The sequence below is a fragment of the Sus scrofa genome, chromosome 10, assembly GCF_000003025.6.
Source record: "Sus scrofa isolate TJ Tabasco breed Duroc chromosome 10, Sscrofa11.1, whole genome shotgun sequence".
Taxonomy (NCBI): domain Eukaryota; kingdom Metazoa; phylum Chordata; class Mammalia; order Artiodactyla; family Suidae; genus Sus; species Sus scrofa.
This window is the reverse complement of record NC_010452.4, coordinates 8,075,035-8,095,838: the sequence shown is the minus strand read 5'-3', so window position 1 is coordinate 8,095,838 and position 20,804 is coordinate 8,075,035. Positions and strand designations below refer to the sequence as shown.

General features: G+C 40.2%; 1 protein-coding gene across 5 annotated transcripts in view; it reads right to left on the bottom strand.

The window, feature by feature from the left end:
* Window positions 1-20,804, bottom strand: part of SPATA17 (spermatogenesis associated 17) — a 323,445-nt gene that overhangs the window by 25,054 nt on the left and 277,587 nt on the right. For 4 of the 5 annotated variants that reach the window (XR_002336103.1, XR_002336102.1, XR_002336104.1 and 1 more), the window contains 2 exons: window positions 6,067-6,193; window positions 4,292-4,382 (listed from right to left, as the gene is read on the bottom strand). The gene's annotated coding sequence lies outside the window, so the exon portion shown is untranslated. Of the gene's footprint in view, window positions 1-4,291; window positions 4,383-4,892; window positions 6,194-20,804 lie in introns of those variants that run through there. The other variant, XM_021063977.1, reaches the window with a different exon arrangement.

The window sequence follows — 20,804 nt, the reverse complement described above, 5'->3', positions numbered from 1 at the left end:
TATTGCTTTGTATTAAATTTCAAATTCAGGGCGCGTAAGTCTCCTAACTCTGTTCTTTTACAGGATAATTTTGACAGGGATTGAGTTGAACCTATAGCCAGTTTGTGGAATAGTGCCTTTTTAACAGTATTCGGTCTTCCAAATCATGAATGTGGGATGTTTTTACATGTCTTTGGGCTTCTTTAGTTACTTTCAATAACTTTTGTAGTTTTCAGAGTATAAATTTTGCACTTCCTTTATGGAATTTATTCATAAGCATTTCATTATTTTTAAAGCTATTGTGAATGAAATTACTTCTCCATTTTATTTTCAGATCATTCATTGCAAGTGAGTTGAAATGCCATTGCCTGTTGCGTATTGATCTTGTATCCTGCAACCTTGCTGAAATTATTTATTAGTTCTCATAGACTTTCAGTGGATTACTTACGATTTTATATATACAAATGCATATCATCTGTGGATAGAGAGTTTTATTTCATCCTTTCCAAGCTGGATTCCTTTCATTTCTTTTTTTGCCCAAATACCCTAGTTAGTCCAGAACAAATGTTGAATAGAAGTGGCAAGAGCAAATGTCCATGTCTCGTTCTTGATCTAAAGGGAAAATCATCCAGTTTTCCGTCATTAAGTATAATGTTGGCTATGAGGTTTTCTTAGATAGCCCTGGTCTGCGGAGAGTTTTCCTCATGAAAAAGTGTTGGATTTTGTTCAGTGTTTTTCTCTGCCTATTGAGAGAACTGTGTGGTTTTGTCTTTTATTCTATTAATGTGATAGCTTGCATTAATTCATTTGGGGATGATAAACAACATTTCAGCCCTGGGAAAAATTCCACTTGGTCATGGTGCATAATGCTTTTACATGCAGACTTTACATTGGGTTTCATGCACTACATAGGGTGGTCGTGTTCTCGGCAGGATAGTGCTGCAAAGTGAATGCAGGCATTGCACCAAAGGTTCTGCACTTTATATTTATTACAGTGAGTTAACAGGGTTTATTGACTTGCACCATGAGCGTTCTTGAAAAGATCTGGCTTCTTTAAGGATTATAAGGGAGCTCACTTGGTCAGTGATAGTTTACTACGGCCTTATTCATCCAAATCTCAAAATACATTTGAGTAAAAAAGCCCAGGTAGCAACTTGTCAGTACATAGTAGACACTCTGTACCTATTTGTAGACTAATTCATTGATGGGCCTGTGCTTTTGCAGTTGAGTCAGGAAACAAGCAAGCAACTCACACGTCATATATGATATCTTGAGCACATCCATCACCTTTCCATATAGAAGACATTAGATTCAACATGGAGTGGTAGGCTGGGAGAGCCAGCTCAAGTTAGAAGAGGAGCAAAGTAAGCACACCAAGTTCAGGAAAAATAGCTCCAAGCCTCCTGGGGAGTAGTTTCATGGTGAGCTGAAGTGAGAGGGAAAATCTGGAAACACGAAATACAGCTTTGGTTCAGCTGGTAAGGAGGTGCATGATAGATCCCCCTTTCAGAGTTCCTAATCATAGCACTTCTCACACTTCACTGCTAATTTCTCTGCCAATCTCCATAACTAGAAGGTCTGCATATCAAAAGTGCTTGGCATACAGAAAGTGTGCAATAATTGCTCGTCAAATGAGTGAACAGTAATCTGGCCAATCCATTTGGGGGACAGCAGTCAGAGACAGAGAGGCTCCAACCGAGTAAAGCAAAGCAGCTCCCAGGGAAAGAGGCAAAGACTTTTACAAAATATATTTTTTACAAAAGTAGTTATTGTGATCAAATAATAGATTTTTTTTTTTGTCTTTTTGCCTTTTCTGGGGCCGCTCCTGCGGCATATGGAGGTTCCCAGGCTAGGGGTCTAATCAGAGCTGTAGCCACCGGCCTATGCCAGAGCCACAGCAACGCGGGATGCTTAACCCACTGAGCAAGGCCAGGGATTGAACCTGCAACCTCATGGTTCCTAGTCGGATTCGTTAACCACTGAGCCACGACGGGAACTCCTAAATAATAGATTTTGATGTATTTGGCTTTAGTAGGAGAATAATTTATCCCCTCTGTCTGATTTCTTAGATAACATAAGCAATATGGTTTTGTCCTCCAAAGGCCAATCTGCTATGCTGCAATTTTTTCCTCTCATTTTTAGGAAACAATAACCAACTCCCATCTAAGCCTCGAAAAGCTGTTTGCCAAGGTTAAACCATACACATGCAGATCCACATTTTAAAAAGGATGTTTATGCCTTCAATTAGTTCAGTATATTTTCCCAATTCTAAGACAACGTCAATTACAACAGCTTCTCCAGAATAAGGAAAAAAACTGTAAGAACATAAAAATTGATTACGAGTTGGATCCTTAATTTGGAAATATTTAAATATGCATTTTAAAAAGCAGGAAATGTCGTCTGTTTTCCCTTTTCCGTTCCCTGATATCCCACTAGACAATCAAAGAGGATTTAAAGTATGTGTTGAATGTGGTGTGCTTTTCTGCTGTGTCCTATTAGGATGACAATGAGGTACTTTAATGATGATACTGATGACCACGGTACTCGGGTACTCGTTAAATCTCACTTGGGTACTCATCCAACAGGGCTTAACGTGTGGGTAAACAGATCTCTGATTGCATCTATGCAAACCAATAGCAATTACTCTTGTCCTTCAGATAACAAGGGCTTCCCAGCTTTGTGTGGTTTCAAAGGAAAGCATTTTGGTCTTTTCAATTCATAACCAGCAGGCAGAAACTAGAACAACAGCAAGGGGTCCAGGAAGGGGTAACATATGGCTTCCAGTGTAGGCTTCTCTGGCTTAGGTTTCGGTTCTCAGTTCTTGGTTTCATAGCTGATTTCTTTCATTTAGAAAAATCAATAGATGAGGAAAATGTTTATCCTCTAAAGAGACTGTTCAACCGAGGAAACAGGGAGACTCCATTTGGGCTTAGTAATACATGTAAGAGATTTTCATTTCACCCCATGACTTCACAGCCTAAAACTTAAGGTAGTGAACCCTTTGAGTTTAAGCCACCTGAGAGTTGAGTGACATTTTCAGAAGAACCTGCCCCTACCGCCGCATTGTCTGATATGAGATGTTCTGCTTAATCTTCTTTAAGGTCTTATTCACTTAAGGGAAATACTTAGCTGCATAATTGCTTGGAGCCTATTGCTATTCGAAATGGAAAATATAATAATCTAATGGTATTGTCTCTATAAGCGAATGAGAATTTCAGGAGTGGCTGCTGGTGCCACCCATGTGATCCAGAGAGGTTAATGCAGTTAAAGTTATTTCACAGTCCATTAAGGAGCTTACGGTGACCTCGAGACCTTTGCGCCAACAACACGGAATCCATTATCATCACAATGGAGGAGCCCTGGGTTCGGCTGACTTGACAATGGGCCCGGGAAATCCCAAGTTAGTACTTAGTTTAAAAAAATGCACTTTTCTTTCTGCTTCTTGGGTATGGCTATTAATATGCCCTCCTATAATTTGTAACATTAACATTGCTGAAGGTACAGAAAAGGACATTGAAATGAAGATGTCAAAACTGCTGACTTTGTTCAGTGCATGATAATATTGGCCATGCACTGAAGTAGTAGATATCTAACAGGGAAATCAAGATGAAGGAAGTCAAGGAACTCCGCTAAATTAATGATAAATTATCACAGGTTGTGAAATTCACGTAGGCAAATAATAGCGCTCTTTCACTTTTAATGATAGAGTCTGAGATGGAGCATATGACTTGAAGGGAAACAAACACGTTTAAGTTATGAATGTCAATGCTATGAGTAGAATTAATTGAAACGACATTAAGATATTTACTTTATCAAAATCCAGGTTTCAGAGAACTGCGACACACTGCCTATTTTCAAAAACAAGTCGCCATGACAAATGATTCCATTGTTTATCTTTCTTCTATACGTAACCTGGCAAAAGACATCCCTGCCGGTCACATTTAAAGAACAGATTTAAGGCATGGGGTTAAAAAAAATAAAGATGTTATCAAAATACTGGTTGGTATGAGAGTGTTAACGAGCATTTTTGCCCTCTACAATGCACTTGACTGCATGAGGGTCTGTTTGGGGGAAATAAGAAACATGGAATTTTCAATCAGACTTTGCAGTGCTTTCTGTCAACAGCAAAGAAATACTAGATCAAAGAATCCCTATGTCCCCCCAAATTAAACAAGATTGTTTCTGGATATTAAGGTTAAATGGTAAACATAGGTTGTTAAAAGATCCATTGATATTCCCAGAACCCCGAAAGGAAGCATTTTAAAATAATTTAAGGAAAGCATTTAAAGGTAATTAAAGAATCTAGCAGTACCTCTCAAAGGTAGTTATTGCTGATGGTGGCTCACATATCTTAGCTCATTTAAACACAATAAGGTTTCAACACTTATTACAGCTCCAAATGCCTGGAATAGAATCACAGTAAAAACGGAAGCTAAGATCTCGAGTTAATTTTCAGGAACACACTGCGATGATGTCTTTTTATGGTTTGCTCTCTGAGAAAATAATAGGAAAAAAAAAAGTATCACCTACTTCTGAGGATTCAAATGAAAATAACGTAATCAAAGAGTACTTCCTAAACACGGCCATACTTGAGACCTATTTTATTTAATTATTTGAAGAATATATTCAATTTAGGATTTGAAACTGGCATTAAGAATCTGTTTCAGAGTATTTAAAAATCAAACAATAGTACCTCATCATAGATTTAAATCAAGTTAGAATAAATATTACTCACCAATAATGCCATAGTAAGTATTTAATCATTTATTATTCAAGAAATTTTACAGAAAACTGTAGTCACTAAATACTAAGGCTACAGGGAAGCTATTCCTAAAGGAGAGTTTAACAGTATTCAGCTTTTGAATTTTTATGTTGTTTTTGTAAATTCCTTAACATCAAAACCTAGCAGGATCTTCTTTTTAAAAAAATCATTGAATTTAATTCGGTAACTCATTATGATTATACATTTTGGTTATCTGCTCTAATGTATTAATCTGAAATGTTTTCCAAGATAGTTACAGTTGTTGGAAAATGATATTTTTATTTAGGAAGTTCTAAAAGATTTGTCTTAAATTTCCCCCAGCAAATATTTGTTTCAGCGATTGATCTAATCTTCTTTGTAATACATCTTCTGCTAAGCATTTTATTCCTTAAATAAGGTAGAATTCCAGACAAGAGTAAAGGTACAGGATGAGAAATTGGTAAATAGAAAAAGGAACCACAATAAGTGGATTAAAGCAAATATATATATATATGTGTGTGTGTGTATGTAAATATAATGTATATGTATACATATATTTTAAAGGTGAAGTTATAATACGAAGTTATCACAGGTCAGAATTTCATTTGAGCAAATTATGTCATCGAAATTAGACATAGTTTTGATGGGGTCCTAAGATACAATACATAAGAGATTCTACACAATTTGCAAAGTGCAATATTAAAAACTACTTAAAATAATATTAAGACAAACAATGCACCTGACACCAAAAATGGACGTAACCAGTAGGGCCAACTTTCTCATACTGTGATTGATATTATTACCATTATTATTAGTAGTAGTAGTATTAGTATTGCTATCAGCCTGATCAGACCCCGAAGAGTCAAGCAATTCTTCAGCTTTTCTTCGACTAATGCCCATTCTGATGGTGCTGTTTTCCCAGAGCTTTGTTTGAAAGGAGATCCCCTCCACCAAGAGATCTCTCTTTGTGCGAATAAGAATTAATAATAGGAAAGGAAAAAAACCCCTCCCAACTCTGTCAACACATAAAACAAGGCTCTTAGGTAAGGAATGCATAGCAGAGCTAATTCTAATTCACTCTGTTAAGATGCTTCTATTTGACTAAAGAGAAAGTTATTGCTGAGAGGCTGGTGTAAAGCTGGAAAGTGTAAACGCAGCTCCAAAGCCTCTCAGACTCCAGTAGCCAAAAATAAACTAGTTCTTGGCTGAAAGACATAAGTGCAATTGTGAAATTGATAACCCTCCTTGGCCGAGTCCCAGACAATATGTTGCCTTTCGGGGGCTGATCAGCGTGATTGATGTGAACTGTGAAATCCAGGGGGGCGCTCCCCTTTAATCAAACCCACCATCCTCGACAGGGAGGCAGCTGTGGACTAACAAGTTCTTCAAGCTTTCTCCCTCCAGGTCTCCTTAGAAGTCTGACAGCCCAGAAGGAGAAAAAGGTGGCAAGACAGCCACAAAACCAACTTCACCCTGCAAAAGAAAAGGAGAAAAAAGAAAAAAAGACAAGCTATGGGGTAAAACATAAGATGGCAGCAACTGAACAGCTTTATTTCCTTTCAAAGAGAAATTCAGACTTCACTTTTAATGTCAAAACCAACTTACTAAAGACACGCAGCTAAGTTTTTTTTCTTCTAAGTATACAATTTTTTTTTTCTCTTTTTCTCTGTTTCACAAGGATGATCAGTGTCATAGCAGCCACATTCCTTTTTTTTTTTTTCATTTCCCCCTTCAGTTTCATGTTTTCATCATATATTTTAGAGTTGTGATAATCTCTCCCCCAAATTACATGTGAAGATAAAGTCACAGAGAGAAAAATAACCTAAAATCTTCCAGGGAGTGACATTAAGCTTGCAGACCTGTGGTGGGTAGCAGTGTGGTCAATTAGACACCAGCTCCCTAATCTTGTAATCATTAACTCATCACTCACTCAACTGCTATCAGTGAAGGACTAGGAATATCAAATTGGAGTTTTTGCATTTCTTAGAGTAAACGTTTTTAAACCTATAACAAATTCAGACTGATGTTTCTTCCATAACAATTGTCATGACTCAAATTGATTTTAGCTTAAAAGATCAACATCAGGGTATAATCTACTTTTTCAAGGTTTCCTTTAATGCTGAAAGGTTTCCAGATTGGTTAACCTTACCACACTCTTTCGCATTGTTGTCCTATTTCTGCATAACATTCCGGTGCCAGATTGTCAGCTAATTATGTCACAAGCAATCAGCTAACAAAGCACAGCCATTCTCCCCTGGAGAATGAACCTTGTTTCAGAGCTACTCCAAGGGAAAAAATAGGTCCCTTTCATTAAAGAAATCTGCAGTGAGGGTTTTATTTAACTGAACATTCCATTTTGGCACTGCTGTTTCCTTGATGTTGCAAGGATGTTGACGGCTGGTTACTTTTTCAGCACCTGCGGGGGAAAGTGCCGTCGAGCTCCATGGAGCCCATAGTTCATTTCTGCATCCATGGGAAGACTTGCAGCTATTTGGGAAAACTTTATAATGTCAACCTATAATCTGAAAACCACAAAATTATCTTCCTCCAGAAGGCCTTTTGGTTTAATCTCTTTGAACAATGACCTGCACTGCCTTCTTCCCTAAAGACTGAACATGGAGCAAAAATAGAGGATATTTTCCGATCTCTATTTTAATGGAGATGAGATTTCGCAAAGACATGCAAACTAAGAGAATAGGCAGAGATCAGTGACGGTAGAAAAGTGAATTTGTGGTAGAAGAACAGAGTCGTCTGGATGTTTTCGGTAGTAGAGATGGTGTTTGCCAAGTGCTTAACAGAAGGCCTGACACAATATTGGCATTCAATAAATACTACCTCCCCCTTCATGTAGGCAAACTTTGAAATTAGCTCTCAGTTTTGGAGTACACGCTCACTTGGAGATAGAGAGAGCTAGCCAAGGGATATGGCAATGATAGCCTGGTTGGAGAAAACTCTTGCTAAGAATAAATGAGTTTCAGAGGTCTAACTCCTTCCATTCATCTATTAAGGCTTTGATATTATTTACTACCTGCTTACTATGATAGTCATAATGGAATGATGATGTGTCTTAAAATCCTCCTGAGGACATTTTATATCCTAAAATCTTGGTTATTAGCAGAAAGGGAAATAGCCTCTTGGAATGGTTGACTATCCTAATCCATTGCTCTAACCATGAACATTTAAAGCTTTAAATCTTGATAAATTGGGATTAGGATCAAAACTCAATTTTAAGTGCCATGATCACCAGAATTTTAGGGCCTCCAAGCATTTTTCCTGGCCTTCCAACAGATACTCCTTACTAAAGAAGCTCTGATTATTCTCATGGATTTTTTTAATTCCGTCAACTTCAATAGAAATACTTTTAAGATGAATCCTTTAAAAATGCCACACTTCCAAGGGTATTAATGAGATCTTCATTGAAAATAGAGACAAAGAAAAGAAATTAGTTGGAACGTACGTAATGCATTTCCAGTAAGACATACTGCATTTTCATCTCGTGTAACCACAGCAAACACCTTTCTTGGAAGGTTTTTTGTTTTTTGTTTTCTTCTCTTTTTATTACAGATGATTCTGAGAAAATAAAATCTTAGCTGGAGAGATGAGTAGATATGCAGGGATATTGCAGAAAATGATGCAATTTCACAGTGTTTCACAAGCTGAACCTAATTCAGCTCTGCAACATCTTTATAAGCTCATGATTTTGAAAGCGCAAAAAAGAAAGAATTCACTAACCCTTTCAGTCTATTGACAATGATCAGAACTTAGTTTCAAGGTCTTTAACTAAATGGGATAAACTAAAATTACAGATGATTCTTAAGAGAGTCATGGAAATATAAAGATGTTAAAATGAGGCATATGGCCCAAACTTGAGAAATTTGGGTTTCGTTTCTCAGTTTGGTGACAAGAAAGCCAAGACATGATTTGTGATTAATATTCTGGTGTACAAGCTGTTATACAAGATTAAGTAGAAGAGGATCAAAGAGTTCCAGGTTCCACCAAGATGGGAGAAAGAGGGGGTGCATTTAAAGTGATGAAGGGGACTGAGGTTAGAAATCTGGACGATGTCCTGGACAGAGAAGAATCTTTTCAATACTGAAGTTTCTGACTATGAAAAGTCGGAAACTGTTTTTCCCTGGAGAGCTCTGAAAATAGAAGGAAAATAATGCATTTTGGTCCAGCGTGATTGTAATATCGTGTCTGGAGTCAAAGGAAGAAGTGGCTGGAATCGTCTCTTCTTGACTTTGCAGACGAGATTATGCTGAAGTTAGCCTACATGCGTCCAGTGGAAGTGGATCAGCGGGGAAGGGCCAATTCGATTTTTGCTGATGGGACAGTGGGTTAAGTCTAACTTTTCCAGTTCTAAGTTGCACACTATGGTAAATTTTCCTCCAAGGCCTCTCTCTCTCCCCTCTAAGAAGTGAAACAATTAACAGAGACACATGAACGATATACAGACGATCACGTACTTCTAGGGAGCTACCGGTCAGCCTTTATTTTCCGGAGGCTCTTGAGGTTTGATGTTTGGGAGAAAATCTAGGACGTCTAAGGCCTTGAAGTGTTACAATTCTTCCTATTTTAGCACGAGTTGGGCATTATAGATTTTTATTCTTGCCTTCATTCCCTGTTGATAATGGAAAGGAGAGGAGTAAAGATTGTAATAGTCGTCGGTCATCGTATCCAGTTGGAGGCTGGAAACCCTTTAAACAAACAATGATCAGATTTATAAAAGCTGCGCATGATAGCAATTCTATGTTATTGCCTCTTTTTTTGAGGAGCACCAAGAGGACAATATACGATCGCACATCTACAAGGTATACACTTCGAAATAAACCTTTTAAAGTTTTACGGAACTTTCTATCTACAGACGCATACTAAACGAGGGTTTATATCTTCACACTGGTGGCAAAGCTCTTGTTCCTGGACTGGTAGAAGTTCCTTCGGGTCTTCCAAGGATGACCTGTCCTTGGGTTGGGAATCTCTGTTCTAAAGAAAGTGACAGTTAAGCTTTTAGGCACCTTCCTTTCTGGAATGCCACATTGTCATTAGTGGAGAAGAAAATCTGTTTTTAGAGTGAGCACAAATGTGATATGAATAACTCAACAGTGATCAGAGATGATTGGGGGTGTAGAGAAAAGTAATATGCTGGGTACCATGACAAATTTCACAGTTGTTTAGCTTCAACTGATTTTAACCACTTAGGGAGAATTCTTTTACATAGCCACTAGGCAGAGATGAAAGAAATCAGCCTCTGAAATCACCCTCTTTATGGTTTTTTTCAAGCTGCTTTTATTTTTTGGTCTTTTTAGGGCTGCACCCGTGGCACATGGAGGTTCCCAGGCTAGGGGTCCAATCGGAGCTACAGCCACATCACAGCCTACACCACAGCCACAGCAATGCCAGATCCAAGCCGCGTCTGCGACCTACACCACAGCTCACTGCAGAGAGTTAAGCAACACTGGATTCTTAACCCACTGAGTGAGGCCAGGGATCAAACCCTCAACCTCATAGTTCCTAGTCGGATTCGTTTCTGCTGTACTCCTAGCCTGGGAACTCTCAAGCTGCTTTTTAAAAAACCAGCACCTTTTACTGTCTAGGCTCTGCATCAACATTTAAAAGGTCTTCCTTCAGCCTCTGTCAGGCAGCCCTATTAGGAAGTGAGTAAATTTAATAAACACACAACTGCACTAAGTATGCATAGCTCATTTGCATGTCTGTTCCGGCAGCAGTGCAGTCAGTGCAGGCAAACAGCTGTCTACTTTGGGGTTTGTGTGGGTCTGTCAAGGAGGCTCTCAGAAAACGTGTCTCTATCAAAAGAGCCCTCGTAGGGCTGGAAGGAGTTTCAGAAGCTGGGCAGAACATCCTCGGGCACACCACGGTTAGAGCCACCCAGAGGGTGGCTTTGGTCTGCCCTTAAGAGCATCAGACAGAGATAAACCCCTAAGGAGAGGGAGGAATAACAACGTGTGCATAGGCCAAAAAAAGTTTATGGTGTGGATTTCTAACTTTTTAACATTTTCAGTCTGATAGGAGATAGTAGCATTCACTCTAGAATACTCACTATTTTAAAAACTGGAACTGAAGAGGAAAGAGGGGAGAGATAAATTAGGAGCTTGGGATTAACATGGATGCACGACTTTATATAAAATACATAATCAACAGAGACCTGCTAAAGAGCTCTGGAAACCATACTCAATATTTTGTAATAACGTCTAATTGGAAAGAATCTGAAAAAGAATATATAAATTCTTATATATATGTATATACACACACTCCTATTTATTCCTATATATTTTCTTATATGTACTCCTATGTATTCTTTTGTATATTCTATATGTACTCATATGTATGTACATATATATAACTGAATCATTACACTGTACACCTGAAACTAACACAATCCTATAAATCAACTATACGTCAATAAAAAAAAATTCTGGATTTAAAACTCAATTTGCAGCAAAATGAAATACCTAAATCAATTAGCTGCTCTTCTTGCTTTGGACAGTAATAAATATTTGCCATATATATTATGTGGGGTATAATAACAAATGGGACCTCAATATTGGGAGGAGTAAGTGGGGAGGGGTCCTTTATATTATCTATATTTGAGCTCCTGAGATTAAACCGGCTTTGAAAAAAACCCCTATAATTCTCTAGGAGTCAAAGGTATAATTGAGTTCTATGAACTCACTCTATTTCTGCAGTTTGTGAGCAAGTGAAATGGAGCCAGGGAACTTTGTTTTCTTTAGGTAAAGAAATAAATGACAACGTGCAGATCTTCTTGGGTTCTGTGTCTTGGAGCCGCGCAGACTTTTATACAAGGAAAAAAAAAACTCTAGCCATGGATGAGAGTCTGTGATGATGGGAGCGGTCTTTCCTCCGAGTGAGCGGTCTCATAATGTTGTTATACCATAAAAGACACAGGGTAAACACTTCTAATAGGAGCGAGTTCGGTAAACCACATATGTAAATACATTTGCAGTGATTGTGGATTAATACGAGCGTTCACAGTCCTGTTGATGTGCAGTCACTGGAAATGCTTTCTCAGGGAAGATGGCATTTAATAGCGTCTCAATAGAGCCGTGCTTGGAAAGGCTCTGCATTCGGAAGTGAAGGGGCCCCTTCTTCCGTGGATGCCACAGACGCTGTCCAGCGCCGCACGGTAGCGGGACGTGGCCTCTGCTGCCAAATTCCGATTTGTCCTTCACATGAAGTCCATATTGACTGCTTCAAAAACTCTTTGTATGAGCTATTATTTTCAAATTGTTTCCCAACTTATACTGCAATTGAAAATTGGACAGCTTTTCAATTGCGCTCGCATTCCAATTGATTACCAATACGGTTTTTCAGAATTAAGAATATCAGTCTAGTTTCTTCCTTGGAATTGTGTTGACTCTGGGTGGCTTTCATTTAAATATTGAGGTACAGTTTGTGCCTGACTCCGTGTTAAGATAACACACAAGGCGATCAATTAGATTTATTATCTCTTCTCTCAACTCTATGGTTTGTATTGCTGTGGGGGAAAAAAAAAAAACAACCCTACATGATGTTGCCTTGGCTTCAAGGTCTCCCAGGATTCATATCTGAGCTTGTTTCTGCTGCATCAGACAGGTCTCAAGCTCTGTGATGTATTCTTTAGGATGAGGCTGTTGTAATGATCAAATGACTAATATGTTTTCTGAATAAATGCATTCTAACACTGTTAGGTTATCAGATCAAATCAATAAATATTTATTGAGTAATTACTATGTAAAAGGCACTATTGTAGACCCCGGAGGATGGGGCTGGGACGGCGCGTGGAAACCTATCTTAGATTCTCAGAATTTACTCCAAAGTGAAATCAATAGGCAAGACGGAGTCATTTAATTTGTCTAAGGTATTTCCGGGTGCTTTCAACATCATTCTGGAAGGTCCTCGGCAGTCCTGGGACCATTAACAGTCGTCACTGTGTTTTTCGGATGGAACAATTCAAGACGGGAGAGGTTAAATACATTTCTCAAGGTCACAGAGCACTAAAGATGTCAACCTGAGGTGCCTCTGTAAGCAGCTACCTCCTGGCTTTGTGTTTCATCAGCTCCGGGACAGTTGTTGGGGCTGAGGGATCTGGGGAGGTCATGCTATGGCTTGGCTGTGATTGCTAACTGGCATTTATGACATAATTAATTGACACAAAACCGCTGGCATTTAAATTAGCGGAATACAACTGTCTTCCTCCTTTAGTACAGGATGCTCTCTGAACAAATGAGTCTAGTCCCTCTGCTTTTATAGGATGAAAGGGAAACAGTGCATCCCTCTTTTTCATGGGAACTGCCCTAAACATTTCCTTTTTTTTTCCATTGAAGACTGATATACAATGTGTTAATTTCTGATGCACCGCCAAATGACTCAGTTATAAATATATATATATATATACACACGTTCTTTTAAAAATCTTCTTTTTTTGTTGGTTTATTTATTATTTTTATTATTATTTTTTGCTTTTTGCTTTTTAGGGCCATACCTGTGGCATGTGGACGTTCCCAGGGTCAGGGTTGAATCAGAGCTGCAGCTGCCAGTTTAGGCATCTGTCACAGCAATGCGATCTGAGTGGTGTCTGCGACCCACACCACAGCGCCTGGCAAGGCCAGATCCCAGACCCACTGAACGAGGCCAGGGATCAAACCCACATCCTCATGGATACTAGTCAGATTTGCTTCTGCTGCGCCACGATGGGAATTCCAAAAATGTGATAATCTGTTATGGTTTATCACTGGCTATTGAATATAGGTCCCTGTGCTATGTATGCAGTAGGACCTTGGTGTTTATCCATTCCACCTATAATAGCTTGCATCTGAAGATTTTCAAACACACAGAAAACTTGAAAGAATGTTACAGCAAACACCTGCTTTAACCAGTACCTCGATATTATCATTTATATTTACCGGACTGGCTCTGTAACATACCTGTCCATTCTTCTATTCCTCCATCGATCTATCTTAATTTTGGAAGCCTTTTAAAGTAAATTGCAACTATAATCTTTTGGAAATGACTTTTACCGTAAGGCAAAGAGGCTTATCGTCATGGTGTGGGAGGAAATAATTATAATGGATATTCAAACAAATTTGTTCAAGATTCTCCTAAATATTGACAAGTCTCCTATTTCTGTGGTGCTGCATTCATTCGTTTTTCTGATCCTGGCAATAAGCTCATTGCGTAGAAAGGCAGATATAATAACTTCATTTTACAAACTAGAAAACTGAGGCGTTCCCATCGTGGCGCAATGGAAACGAATCCGACTAGGAACCACGAGGTTGCGGGTTTGATCCCTGGCCTCGCTCAGTGGGTTAAGGACCTGGTGATGCCGTGAGCTCTGGTGTAGGTGCAGACGCGGCTCGGATCCCTTGTTGCTGTAGCTGTGGTGTAGGCCGGCAGCTACAGCTCCGATTGGAACCTGGGAACCTCCATGTGCCATAGGTGCGGCCCTAAAAAGAGAAAAAGACAAAAAAGAAAAGAAAAGAAAACTGCGGCTTGGAGATGCAATGTTAAGCTCGCGGTCAGGAGGCAGCATATCCAAGAGCAAAGTCCTCTTGCTGGTCCGGGACCAGCACTCTTCTCATTAGGTCATGCCATCCACCCTGCTGTTTTCAGTGATTACGCTAGTACCTACTTCTTAACACAGGAATATTTAAATAGATGATTACACGCCACAGCCACTGCCTTAACACCCATAATCTTGTTTCATTGGGTCGTTTGGTTAAACAAGCCTCCAAACCTTTTACTTGAAATAGCTTGAGGGCTGAGAAGCGGTTACATCAACGTCCCTGACATTGCTATGTCTCTGCAGTCTGCAACTATGTGTGTCCAGACAGCCAGCTGCCTTTCTATCAGTCCTATCTGTGGTTTTCCAATGAAAATTTAACTTGGAAAAAATTCATTTATAATCTTGTACATTAAGCTCCACTAACCTGCCTTTTGCCAGTCCTCCTGAAACTGAGTTCCCCTAAACCGAGTTCCTCTAACCAGTTTATAATTAACTTCTCCATCTAAAAATTTTACTCCTTTTCTTGCTTTATACCTGTTCCCCCTTGGCACTGAGGAATATCAAAGGAAACAGGGTATTGCAATAAACAGAATCCTACGAGGGCTTCCCAGAACAGCCCTCCCCCTGTGGTTTCCGTCTGCCTCTTGTTTGAAGAAAAACTTTAGGGAGTTCCCATCATGGCTCGCGGGTTAACGAACCTGACTAGTATCTGGGTAGGACATGGGTTTGATCCCTGGCCTTGCTCAGTGGGTTAAGGATCCCTCATTGTTGTATGCTGTGGTGTAGGTCACAGATGCCACTTGGATCCAGGGCTGCTGTGGCTGTGGTGTAGGCCGGCAGCTGCAGCTCCAATGTCCCCCCCTAGACTGAGAACCTCCATATGCCGCAGGTGCAGCCCTAAAACAAACAAACAAACAAAAAAAACCCCACAAAAAAAGACTTTAACGTCCTAGGCCTTCCCCATGGTCCAAAGAGTAAATTTAATCAGTGAAATGAGAAAATGCAGAAATAAAGGAAAACAGTCAGGCAAGACAAAATATTAATAGTTTAGCCATTAAACAAAGTCAAAGAACTTCAGTTCCTCCTCAAGGGGGATTCGATAAGATTCTGAGACGTATCCTTGAGCTGTTTGGTAGATACTGAAACCGCCACCAGAGGTGAGGCGTTAACCGCGTGGTGACCACAAGCACGTAGACTACAGACCTGTTCATCAAATAGCTGATGATATTAACTCCGAAACACCAGCTGTTACATCACCACCAACCAATCAGAAGAATGTCCACAAGCTGATCATGCACCCCGAAACCCTCGCCCCTACCCTGTCCTCAAAGAGCACATGACTTTCCTTCGTCATTCTTACATGTGACCTTTCCGGGGAAATAGAAGCCAAAGCGCTTTCGATTTTTTAAAATTGTATTTATCCAGTTTTATCGAGATATAGTTGACTCACAATATTGAGGCACTACAGATCCACCTGTACAGCTCATGGCAACACTGGATCCCTAACCCACTGAGCGAGGCCAGGGATTGAACCTGCGTCCTCATGGTTACTAGTCGGATTTGTTACTGCTGAGCCACAATGGGAACTCCTTGTAACTTCTTTTAAGGTTTTCTCTACCTCACATGTCGTATCCGTTTTGTCAACCAAGACCCAAGGTTCTTTCTTCGTTTGCTTTACCACCAGCTCATGCTCAGACCTGCACAATAGTTTCCCCACGGGTTGCCCCATTCCAGCCTTTCTGCTTTCTGGCCGCTCCACATTCCTCTTCCACCCCAGGCTTCCCACTGCTGTCGTCATTTGACTCCTCCGCACATGCGCATAACAGAGCAAAGATTAGTAGGCAAGAACTAGGCACATCCTTCCGCGAAGAGAGAGGCTCTGGCCTCCCCAGCATCGTCCTGATCTCCTTTTACAGTCTTGATGTTTCACATGAATGCTTCGTGCTCGTCAAATTATTCTCCTGACCTAAATATATCCATCAAATACACTTCTCTCTATATTAAACTCACTTTTATCCTCTCCTCCTCCTCTTCAAATCCGACTCATTTTCCAAGATTCAGTTCAAATCCCACCTACTCTGCTAAAGCTTCCCTGTACACCACGACCTGATCTTCTCCTTCCTTTCTCTCAAATCCTCCTTCTTAGTCTTGGGATTATCTTCAGCTTCCATTACCACTGCTCACCTGTTCTGTGCCCCAGCTACCCTGGACCAATCAACTACTCTCCAAACATACATTATCTTCGCTCAGTCCTCTCTTGCAGCCTGAAATGCCTTCTCTCTTCTTCCCTTAGCAGAAACGACCCGGCTCAGAGGTTTTCTCATTTTAACTCTGTCTTCATTCCGAGATTAAGATTACTAGCTCTTCCCAGTTCCTTTGTCCCTTGCACTATTTCACTTTCTTTGTCTTATCCAAGCGCTATTTGTTTTCATGATTTTTCCCTACAGAGACCTACTAAGACCCAGTAGAGCAGACACTATGCCCTCTGCTCATAATTCATCAAATCATAGTTCTTTTTTCCGAGAAGAAATTGTACTGATCAGCTCATCTAAACCTCTGGTTTGTAAAAGAGGTAATACGCCTTCTCACAGGTAGTGACTGGTTCAAAATCAGGGTTCAGTCCCATAGGAAGGCCAAATCCTGTATCAGTGCTCTAGATAAAACGTAAATGAGGACAATTCTCATTCCACAAAGAGCTAATAATTTGGAGAAGATGCCACATATTTAATAAGTCACAGCTTTATTTTCTGAAAAAAATAATTCTGATCATCATGTTATGCTATGTATTTTCTAAAGCTTCCAAAATACAATAAAAGATTAATTCTATTTGAAGAGACAATAGAGAATTTTTTTTTTTTTATTTTTTAAATTTTTTGGCCATGCCCACCCATGGCACGCAGAAGTTCCTAGGCCGGGGATCAAACCAGTGCCACAGCAGCAATCCAGGCCATAGCAGTGACAATGCTAGACCTTTAACCTGCTGAGCAACCATGGAACACCCAAGAATTGCTAAGTGTTAGCCAATTCTTTAATTTCCCACTAATTTAAAATTTAAAAGAGATCACCTATAAAAAATGAGCCATCAAGATCACCTGAATCAAATTATAGTTATAACATAATTTTTATTTTGCAAATTTTTCCATTGTTACATAGGTAGTACTAAATGAAACAGAAAAAGCAAATGTATCATATCTCCATTTCAAATTCATGTGAATATTGTTTACTCATTGCTTGTTTGTTTTAAGAACAAAAAAACCAATTCTCCTTCATGCCCCCACACCGGTGCTGCAGTTCATCTACTCTTTATTTTCCAGGAGAGGCCATAATAGGAAATGCAAAAAAAAAAAAAAAAACAAAAAAAAACCCACTTTAATTGTTTAGTTCTGCCAGTTGTTTATTTTTTTTTCAGAATGAACTGGTGAATTGTTAGTGCCGTGATCATTATGTTTAAAGGACATTCCTTTCTGGAGTCCAATTAGATAATGGGCCATGTGGGTCAGAATCACATTTCTTGGAGTTCTCATCGCGGCTCAGTGGTAACAAACCCAACTAGAATCCATGAGGACACGGGTTCAATCACTGGCCTTGCTCAGTGGGTTAAGGATCCAGTGTTGCCGTGAGCTGTGGTGTAGCTCACAGATGCAGCTCAGATCCCATGTTGCTGTGGCTGTGGTAAAGGCCGGCAGCTATAGCTCTGATTCAACCCCTAGCCTGGAAACTTCCATATGCCATAGGTGCTGCCTTAAAAAGATTAAAAAAAAAAAAAAATCACGTTTCCCTTTAAAGAGTGACCTGTCCTGTTTTTTCTTTGTTTCCTTAAAGACTATATATCCTTATGTAGTTCTGTTTACTGTGTAAGCCCAGTACATTCCTGTTGATAAAATAAAAGTTATTCTGTTTTCTTTCCTAACCATCACCATAATTTCCTGTGTCTCAGTTTAAGTACAAACTATGGTCATTCATAGAAGGAAAAAGAATTACTCTTAGGCAAATTCAGGATTCCTTGAGTGACTGATGATCCAATCCTATTAGAAAGCCTAAAGAATCAAGTTGGATACAGTTAAATATGACCTTACACATTCCTAGTCTGGCTGCATTACGTACTCCCTCTTTGCACCAGGTTAAACCTGGAAATACCTACATATGTCTTCCTCAATCAACAGGACCTTAATGTAAGTGGCTGGTAGGGACAGTAGCTTTACTCATCATAATGTGGAAATTCGGCTATTTTGAAAGGTGAGCACCTGATTTCTTTTACTTTAAACCATTAGGGAACAAACTTTTAAAAGACGTTGAAATCAGGGGTTCCCGTCGTGGCTCAGCGGTTAACGAACCCAACTAGTATCCATGACAATGTGGGTTCCATTCCTGGCCTTGCTCATTGGGTTAAGGATCTGGCGTTGCCATGAGCTGTGGTGTAGGTCAGCGACATGGCTCAGATCTCGCGTTGCTGTGGCTGTGCAAAGGCTGGCATCTACAGCTCCAAATCGACCCCTAGCCTGGGAACCTCCATATGCCGCAGGTGCAGCCTTAAAAAGACAAAAAAAAAAAAAAGATATTGAGTTCAGAAGGGGGAGGCTGGTTTCTAAAATATTTAGTAGTAAATTTCTGAGTTTTCCTGAATATTCATGCCTTAAAACTTGAAATAAAACTGATTGGTAAACAGTCCCTAAAGCTGTTGGCTTTGGGGTAAGACTGATCAGACCTGAAAACTCTTAGCCGGGTTCAGACCTATTCTGACCCTTGATAAAAGGACTTGATAAAAGAATCACCCACAGTGAATATGCTAAAAGTATTTGTAAGAGAACCTCTTCCAAGTTGCAACTAAACAGCACAGGGCTATAGATTGGCGGCAGTTGAGATGATAAACCAAAATAATTCGCCAAGTTCTAAATTAAGCGACAGGTGACTAAGCGGAATCAGAAGGGTTATGAGACTTGGATTTTGTTTGTCCCCATAACTTAGGACAATTTGTTAGTCTCATTCTCTCTGTTCCATCTTGGCATTGGTTTTCTTTAGTTATCACTGGTTGGGGTAATTTAATACTAGAGCACAAATGATCTTTATTTCACAAGCAAGGCCTTGGCCAGCATGTGGTCAGTAGTTTCACTGCCTACACGACTTTAGCTGGACCCAATCCTAATACACACAAGTGACTGAAAAGCCAGAGACTAGAGCCCCCTTTCACCGTTATCAAACTCTGCCCCCACCAACTAACTCACAAGCTAGACTTTGGCCTTGAGGAAAGATAGAAACTCCTGCTTCTCATCCTTTTGCATCTTTTCTTTAAACTTTGACTCACAAAATTCCTGCAGTAAGTTCTTTTTTAATCTACAGTCAGTGCTTCCGAACTAGCACCCCCTAGAGGGCTGACTGCTTTGGATTCCTTTATTTAAGGATAAAGCCAAACTTCTCCCTCTTCCCTGGGCAGGTAAGTCGGGCTCAACTGGCAAATGGGTTTAAAAATGCCACCCACAGGTACTTGAGGAAATCTCTCGGACCACAAAGTTTTGTTTTCATCACCTTTGGGTTCGTGTGTTGGACTCTGGGTGGTGTCTTCCTGCAGCCTGGTGTGCCTGCAGCAGCTAACGGGATCTCAGGGAACCTGACTTGCCGAGATTGATTGGAACCTCCAATTCAGCAGGATGGCCACCTTGCAGGATGGCCTCCTTGCAGGATGGCCACCTCCTCCTCCTCCTCTTTTCTTTTTTCCTAACGACGTGACATTTGTCCTGCCAGTGATGCCGAGCGCGCCGCAGAGGATGAACGGCTGGGCTCCACAGCTCCTCTTCTTGGCAAGCGCTCACACCTCACACCGGCCTCCTCGGCATCATTAATATTATATATAGATGCCCTTGTCACAGATTTACATTCAGTGATCCGAAATCAGGATGGGAGGCCGGAGTGTGCGCGAGGAGGGGGTGGAGGAAAGCCCGCTGATTTATTGTGGCGAATGTTGGAGAATAAAAAGGGGGGTGATCAAATTTATATTAATGTCCTGACCTATCTTCTTAAAACAGCTTTTTGCTCATTTCAGTGCTTAAGCATTTGGCTGCCTGAAAGGAGAAAGCGAGAAGAAAGGAAAAGAGAAAGAAAGAAAAAAAAATTAACCTCCATGGTGCCTTGTTATTTGTCTCCTCTCTTTATGGACTTGAAAACTGTCCCCGTTACCACCCGCGTGTGAGCTTAAGGAGGGAATAGAGAGATGGACTGTTTCCGGAGATTGAAGGTTGCTCTCTCCTCCCTGGTGGAAGCTGACAGTCAGTGGATGCAGGTGTCAGTGTTCAGATGAAGGAGTCTGAACCGACTGGTAAATTTTGTCTATCCTGGCTGGTCTGGTGTAACACAACCCAGAAAGACTTTGTAGTAGAGAAAAGCATTGTATTAAATGTGGGTCTTATTCTGAAGGTCAGGAGAGGGATTTACTGTCTAAAGTACAGAGATAACATTTACGGGATCCTCCAAATTTCAGGTGTATTTTCTCCGGATGTGTTGCCAGTTCCATTTTTGGAGGGCAGGGGGGGTGTGGTGGTGCATGCTTGTTGTGTACAGAAGTTCCTGGGC